Source organism: Micropterus salmoides, unplaced genomic scaffold, assembly GCF_014851395.1.
Source record: "Micropterus salmoides isolate LMB-PRFRI ecotype aquatic unplaced genomic scaffold, ASM1485139v1 Ms_hic_scaffold_1560, whole genome shotgun sequence".
Lineage (NCBI taxonomy): Eukaryota > Metazoa > Chordata > Actinopteri > Centrarchiformes > Centrarchidae > Micropterus > Micropterus salmoides.
The window spans coordinates 1-8,742 of record NW_024040664.1 but is presented as its reverse complement, the minus strand read 5'-3'; the positions used below and the strand labels follow the sequence as shown (position 1 = coordinate 8,742).

At 45.4% G+C, this 8,742-nt stretch overlaps 1 pseudogene; it reads right to left on the bottom strand.

The window, feature by feature from the left end:
* Positions 1 to 672: 672 nt before the first annotated feature.
* LOC119904811 lies at positions 673 to 4,447 on the bottom strand (annotated as a pseudogene).
* Positions 4,448 to 8,742: the final 4,295 nt, after the last annotated feature.

Sequence of the window (8,742 nt, the reverse complement as noted above, 5' to 3'; positions counted from 1 at the left end):
CTACGCACCATCAGCACTCGGCGTTACTGAGGACAAGTAATACGCACCATCAGCACTCGGCGTTACTGAGGACAAGTATTAATACACGCAAATTTTACTCGGCGTTACTGAGGACAAGTATTACTACACACCATCAGCACTCGGCGTTACTGAGGACAAGTATTACTACACACCATCAGCACTCGGCGTTACTGAGGACAAGTATTACTACGCACCATCAGCACTCGGCGTTACTGAGGACAAGTATTAATACGCACCATCAGCACTCGGCGTTACTGAGGACAAGTATTAATACACACCATTTGTAATCAGCATTGCTGAGTAGTATTAATACGCACCATCATCACTCGGCGTTACTGAGGACCGTTGTGAAAAAACGCCTGCGCGGCCGAACACATCACTTTTATGCCAACGTGCCTCCAATTAGGTTAAGACCAAGTCAGCTAACCAACATCTGATCCAGCGTCTTAGTTTAACTCCAGTGTAGCGGGCGGAGTTTGTTCCCCTCAGTTCACTCTAGGCTGAACCCCGCTCGTTGTCCAGGCCTCTGGTCTTTATTGGAAGCGCTCTGAGGTAACGGCTGTATATAAATAAAATGTAACTTTAATGCACCAAAATATAGATCCAAAAATAAATGTTTCTGCAGCCTTAATAAGATCATCAAGACTCAAATACAGAAAACAACTTTTAATTTGAAATTACAAACAGGCTTCCTGTTCAGGTATTTACAGCTGCAAAAACATAACATCTTTATAAAAAACAACAAACAGTCCTCTTTTTTTCTGCGTCCGTGCAGTCCATTGTTATTAGACTCCCAGAATGCTTTGCGTTCAGACAGGTGTCACGTGGGTAGAGTCCATTTCCTGTTCACCTGCTGATATGGCATCCTTACTGACACGTCGCTGTCCTTCTGTTTCTTCTTCTTCGCACTTTCGACCTGCAGGACATGACAGCTCGTTACTCATTGTACAACTCTGACGATCGATAAAGTTTCTTATCGTTCATTTAATCTGCCAACAACAACAACATCGATACTTAAAGGTCAGCTGTGATTGGCTGACAACCCGGTTCATAGGATCGTGTACTGGGGTGCTCAGAGACCGGCGTGTTGGTCGCTGCATGACGAGGGAACGCTGAACTCAAAGTTAACTCACCTCTGTCGTAGGCTCCGTCCCCTCCTCTTCAGGCTCCGTGGCTGCACCGCCAGGCCCCGCCTCCTCCAGTTTTGCCCTCTTCTCTTTCTTCACGTCCTCTGTAGACGGCGTGCCGGGCGTCACAGCTTCGCCGTCGCTCTCTGCCGCCTCCCGCTTCCTCTGCAGAGCACAAAGGTCAAATACTCGTCAGCCAACACAAAGTCAGAAAAAAACACCATCAGAAAAGGTGGTCGCTGTGACAAAGTGCTCTCACAGCGGCGTTCTGCCCGCCCACTCATGAAGGTGAGCCCCCTCAGGTGTGGGAGGGCCCACCTCTGACTAGAGCACCAATTTAAACATTAGGTGTAAATTAAACTGTCAGCAGCCCTGAAGGTTCACAGATTCAGCCAATCAGGAGCCTCTGTGGATATTTATGTCAGCTTTATTTTCACATCGAGCCCGTCTGAAGCTCCTGGGGAAGAAACGCTTCTGATTGGTCGTCTGACCAGGTGAGTTTACCTTTGCTGAAGCAATCACTCACATGACTCCTCCGTCACCTTGGAGACCCTTTCAATGAAAAGAAACAAGATTTTAAATTGGTACACACCATCAGCACTCGGCGTTACTGAGGACAAGTATTAATACGCACCATCAGCACTCGGCGTTACTGAGGACAAGTATTAATACTCGGCGTTACTGAGGACAAGTATTAATACTCGGCGTTACTGAGGACAAGTATTAATACGCACCATCAGCACTCTGCGTTACTGAGGACAAATATTAATACAAAGCATCTGTACTCAGCGTTATTAAGAAAATGTATTAGTACACACCATCAGTACTCTGCGTTACTGAGGACAAGTATTAATACAAAGCATCTGTACTCAGCGTTATTAAGAAAAATGTATTCGTACACACCATCAGTACTCTGCGTTACTGAGGACAAGTATTAATACGCACCATCTGCAGTCGGCGTTTATATCATTATTTTATAGTGTAAAGTTAGGATCACAGTGTTAAAACTCTACAGCTCTGAGTGTATGCGCTCCTTTCTGTATCTAACTGCCCAGGCACGTGTGTGTGTGAGCAAGTTCGTGTGCTTTGGGAGAAAAGGGAGGGAGCATCAAAAATACCTTGCAAAGGAAATATAGAAGCAGATTTGTATTACAAAACATACATCAATATAGTCCATCACAGTAAGAATGTCCTGTTTCTAGCACAGAGCACAAAAAACACCAGTTTATTCCACAAAAGTCAGGTTATGGAAGAAATGGCATGATCAAGCAGAGTGCATGCAGAGGACACAGAGAGGAGGAGCAGGCAGTCAGGGACTTTCCAAGACTCAGGTGCAGTAGGAAAGAGCCAAGAGATGATGTGAATCCAAGAAACAGAGCTATAAAAGGAGGTCCAAAAGGAGGCGAAAGTCAGTCGTTACATGTATTAGTACGCACCATCAGCACTCTGCGTTACTGAGGACAAGTATTAATACGCACCATCAGCACTCGGCATTACTGAGGACAAGTATTAATACGCACCATCAGCACTCGGCATTACTGAGGACAAATATTACTACGCACCATCTGTACTCAGCGTTATTAAGAAAAATGTATTAGTACGCACCATCAGCACTCGGCGTTACTGACGACAAGTATTAATACACGCAATCTTTACTCGGCGTTACTAAGGACAAGTATTAATACACGCCATCTGTACTCAGCGTTACTGAGGACCTTTGTGAAAAAACACCTGCGCGGCCGAACACATCACTTTTATGCCAACGCGCCTCCAATTAGGTTAAGACTAAGTCAGCTAACCAACATCTGATCCAGCATCCTAGTTTAACACCAGTGTAGCGGGCGGAGTTTGTTCCCCTCAGTTCACGCTCTGGATCTGAGGTCAACAGGAAGTGATGCCGACCTTCTCTCCCATGACTCCAGACCGGACTCGCCTCAGTTCCTGCATCTGACCTCCGACCCCAGGACCAGACCCAGGTGAACACACAGAGTCCGGATGCAAAGTTCCCACCTCACAGCTCACCCAGAAGATGCCTGCAACACAGAATCACGTGACCTCTGACATCACCGTGACGTCACTGATGAACCTAATCAATAGTCGTTAGATACGTGACTGCCGATCAGTGATCTTACCCAGCCTCCTCTCGGGGTCGTATTCGATCAGTTTGCTCTCGTAGATCGTTCGGACTCTCAGCTGACGTTTCACGGCGGCGATAAGCAGCAGTCGCTGGAACAGAGCGTCAGTGTCTGCAGGGCCTGCAGAGCTTAGAGGGTTACATGACAGCCAGCCAATCAGAGCAGAACAATCAAGAAAATATCCAATCAGGAAGTGGTCAGACTTACCCGAGCCAGTGCGTGTTCGCTCTGTATCGCATTGTGCAGCCGAACGATTCCCACATACTCTTTACCTGCAACAAACACAGAGTAGTGAGGGGGCTGCTGGGCTTCAGTGTGCTCACATACCACATGGAGACGTTTCTTAGTCTACAGAAACAGGAAGTGGTCACTGTACCGGCACTTTGCTGGGACTTGACCAATCGCGTGGCTCGATCCAAGCAGACGATCAGAAACCCGGTGACCTTCGGGTCGAGCGTCCCAGTACCCATAGGATCCTCCTGATCCACGCCACAACCTCGTGAGACGACAGGTTCGCCGGTTTGTCCAGGTTGATGAACCCCGTCCTGACAGGAAGCAGAATAAACATCTATTCAAGCATTATTAGCTTAGCATTAGCTGAAGGTTACCAGACAGTGCTGTTTGCATGTTAGCTTAGCATCACTCGGTTACCTGACATAGTCATGGATGTTCCTCTTCAGAGGGTTGCTACCATGCGGCAGAGGTGTGTAATGAGCTGTCCGGATGTTCAGTTTATCAAAATTCTGCAGGAAACAAAATGAAAGTTATCAGATTTCACTTTCTGTATGAAGACAGGAAAACACATAGCCAGGCTCTTATTTTGGTAGCGCCGTCAGTTTCGTGCTCTGAAACTGATGCGTCCCGTGTTTGATATTTTATCTGCTTGTTGTTCCAAAGTGATACATTTTTCGTATTTTAAACTAATCTGCTATAAGTCTCAGCACCATGTGATCAGTACAGGAAGTCGTCTTGGTGGCACTCGCGTCGAGTCATGCTCTCTGTGCAGTTTCGGTCATCGCCAGGCAGAACGCCGAGACGACGTCGGCACCGCGGTGGAGAGGCCCCCAGAACGGGGGCAGAGGCGGAGACCGCGACAAGATGGCCGCTCAGAGAATGAATAAAATGGTTCATCACTTCACACGCTAAAGACTAAACTTCAGGTTTTGATGTTGTCCCCTTCAGGGAGCCGTAGTCTCACCTTCAGTAAGTAGTAGTAGTCATTGCGACGTGTCCAGCGAGGCGGCTCTGGCCTCTGGTTTGATGAAGTCTCCGCTCTGCTGGATCTCCTGTTGCACAAACACACGGCGTCACCTGTCTGAACAAATGCACCTGAAGCTCAGCCAGGTGAACTCCGACTCACCCCCACTTCCTCCTCGCTGACCGCCTTCGTCTCCTTCACTGATGCTGCAAACACACGAGCAAACACATTCGGTCATCAAACCTGCAGTCAGGTCCAGACCCCCCCCCCCACAGAACAAGCAGCTCTGGGTAACCATGACTACATTTCTCACCATTTAATGAAAATCCTGCTTCACCTCATGATGCATTTATACTTCTACAAGTACTTTAACATGCAGTACTTTTACTTTCAGTGTACTTTAACAGTGAGCCGCCAGGAAGCACGCGGTCCCACATTAACAGACTCGTGACACTTGGACCTCCTGAGAGAGCGGGGGAGGTGCACGAACCGAGACGAACTAACGCACACAGGGTTCAGATTAAGAACTTGGGTAACACGGATCCGGACAAAGTTCGGTAACTTTAAACCGGATATTACATCAAGAACTGCGCGCGACGGAAACTAAAAACCAGTAGTACGAGACGCGGTGCACTAAAGCCGGAACCAGATGCACTAAAACAAGGTCCACTCTAGAACCAGGTAAAGATTTGCAGATGTTTGCAGAGAAACGTGGACTCACCTCCTTCTGTGTCCGCCATCTTCAACTGAGCGTCTGTGCGCACAGCGCGGCTTCTTCTTCTTCTTTTGTAAGATTCCGGCAGTGTAGACGCTTATGAGCGTATTACTGCCCTCCACAGGTCAAAGTTTGAACTAAATTCTTACATACAATCCTGTGTCATGCAAGAATTGAAGGACTGCCTTGAGATCAGTTTATGCTTGTCACTGTGCCCAAACAAAGAGAAAACGAAAAAGCCTTAACTCCAAGTCCTGACAGTTATTAAAGAGTACATTTCTTTCTGCCCTATACTTTCTGCATTCCAGGAAAACATGCCCTATTGTCTCAAGACTCCCATTCACACAAGCCAGAAACATGCTTCCCCACAATGCACAAAGAATAATTTAATCCACAGTGCCCCAACTCAACCTGCACATTTTACCATGCGGGACAAAATGTTACATAAACATCTCTTCCTAACTTTGGGTTGTATAGAAAAGTAGTGTCTGCCTCTCTGCCAGTTTTTTATTAAGCCCTCTTTAATTTTTTCTGTCAATTCCACTCTCCCTAATAATACATGGACATCTACTTCCTAAGCTCTCTTTTGCAATATTATCCACCCGTTCATTCCCCCTCACCCCAACGTGCCCGGGAACCCAGAGTTTTTTTGGAAGCGAAAGTAACCGGTAAAGACTTCAATAGTAGCCCATGTACCATGTAATTAGAAAGGTGATTTTAGACTAAAACTAAACTAAAACAACGTTTTTTTAGTAAATTAAGTAGCACTGGGTGTAAAAACACTTCAGTTAAGTGAAATAAAAACAATAACTGATAAAATAATAACTGTTAGGCTGTGAAATGAGGTTTGCAATTAATTTAAGTCCAAATCTTTTATTCTGTCCCAACGGGGGAGTTCACCGTGTCACAGCAGCAAGGGAGAAACAAACGAGCAATAGATATCATGAGATATTATCACTGTGTCCAGCAGCAGAATGTGTTATTGAAATGTTTGCTGTGTTTCAGGCTGAGTGAGGACATGTGTCGCAGACTTCGGCCTCTCCAATAAGATCTACAGCGGAGATTACTACAGACAGGGCTCGGTCTCCAAGTTGCCGGTGAAGTGGATCGCTCTGGAGAGTCTCGCTGTCAACGTGTACCCACACAGAGCGTGGAGAACTCTGAGATCTACGAGTACCTGATCAAAGGAGAGTGACTGAAACCTCCGACTGCAGAGACAACATGTGAGTCTAACAATTGGGCTAACGCCTCCCTCAGCTCCGCCTGCCAGGTTCCTCCTGGTGACCCACCGTCACACCGATCTAAAGTTTAGCGAGCGCCTAAGGACAAAAAAACAGCTCCAAAATGATCATAATTGGGGGGGAAAGCGTAAGAAAAGCTCTCCCAATTCATTTTAATAGCCATTTATCAAGCAGAAACAAACTTAAATACGACATCGTTGCCTTCCAGCAGCCTCCTCTCCTCTCACACGCTGCATCCTAATTAGTTACATATGTTTAACAGAAATCTGCCAGGGGCCGCCCCAGGTTTTCTGTCTCCGTCATGTGGTCCAGCTCTGGTTTGTCTTGTGCAAAACAAGTCTCTTGTTTTGAAGGAGCAGTTTCCTGTGCAGCACAAACCAACTGCAGGTATAAACCTGCTTTTATCCAAAGCGACTTACAATGTCTACACGTGTCAGAGGTCGCACGCCTCTGAAAAGTCTCGCCAGGGACACAGTTATCCACTGCTCCATCGCCCCATGGAGAGCATTGTTCTTGCACAATAAATTATGACTGAAAACAACCCACAAAAATAAAACTGCTGTTTTGTCCTACTGGAATGAATATTATAGGCTACTGATGCTAAGCTACAGTAGCCTGTGCAATGTTGCGGTCCATGGTAATGATAATCAGAAAATGGTTTTATTAGTGAAACAGCTGAATCTCAACTGATGAACTATCTGGAGTCAGATCATAGCAACAGTCTAGTTAGTCTATAGCAACATCACCTTCACTGTCTGTACCTCTGTGTGTATATTGTGTAGGCTGCCTCCTTCCCCTCTCTCTCTCCTTACATCCCTCTTTTTCTCTCTATTCCTCTCCTGCACTCTCTCTCTCTCCTTCACCCCCAACCGGTCGAGGCAGATGGCCGCCCACCCTGAGCCATGGTTCTGCTCGAGGTTTCTGCCTCTTAAAAGGAAGTTTTTCCTTGCCTCTGTCGCCTAGTGCTTGCTCTTGGTGGGAACTGTTGGGCTTCTGTAAATATCATCACAGAGTACGGTCTAGACCTGCTCTTTTGAAAAGCGCTGTGAGATAACTGTTGTTGTGATTTGGCGCTATATAAATAAAATTTAATTGAATTGAATTGAATAGATCATCTAACATGATACTTTCTAACGTACAGCTCTACTCCTCCAGGTTGTGCAGAGATTTTTTATGAAAGAAAATGCACAGATTTCAGTCTTCAGGTAACTCATTGCTTTACATAAAAGACCCCCCCTACCCAGAGACCCTTTCTGAGCCACGAAAAACCCTGAGAGGGTCGAGGTTCTGCCAGTGAAGGATGCAGAGTTACATACAGCCGCTGTGTTGGAGGACGAGGTTGTGATTTCTGCTTCAGAACAGCTGATTTCACTTCAGCATCCTAAACTGTGAGAACTGAAGTTTGTAGGTGAAACCTGTAACTCCAGGTCTTCTGACACCTTCCCTATTTTCTAATAATGTCGTAATGTTTCTTTCAACGTCTTTTTATTCTCAAATTAAAAAAGTTCTTATTCCTAGGGCTTTAACAGCTTACCTACCTGGTTGATCCTGCCAGTCTATGTGCTTGTCTCAGGTACAGTGAAACTGCGAATGGCTCATTAAATCAGTTATGGTTCCTTTGATCGCTCCAATTTTACTTGGATAACTGTGGCAATTATAGAGCTAATACATGCCAACGAGCGCTGACCTCCGGAGGTGTGCATTTATCAGACCCAAAACCCATGCGGGGTGCCTCTCGGGTGCCCCAGCCTCTTTGGTGACTCTAGATAACCTCGAGCCGATCGCTGGCCCTCGTGGCGGCGACGTCTCATTCGAATGTCTAACCAAACTTACGTGCTTGATAACTCTCCCACCCTTATGGAGGACCGATCCTGACACAGCCAGAAATAATACAGAAATAAATAAATGCTCAATAAATAAATAAGCATCCAATTAAATACACAAAAAAATAAAGTAAATAAATAAATGTAGGTAGTAATTAAATTATACAAGGAGACATAAAGTTTACATTTTAATTAGTGCCTTTACTTATTCACCTTGTTATAATTACATTATTTGTTTATTCAACTTTATTTATTACTAATTTTTTTAATGTATTTATTTATGTGTGTGTTTTAATATTTTTGTCTGTTTATTCTTCCTTTGTATTTATTTACCTTATTATTATTTCACCCATGGTATTTATTTCTGCCTGTCTTTTTTAAATTTTTGTATGCATTTCTGCCTCATTATGCAATGAGGAGGGGCTGTGTCTCAAGGGGTCATCTTCTCTGCTATTGGTGGACCAGTCAGACAGGAGAGCTCC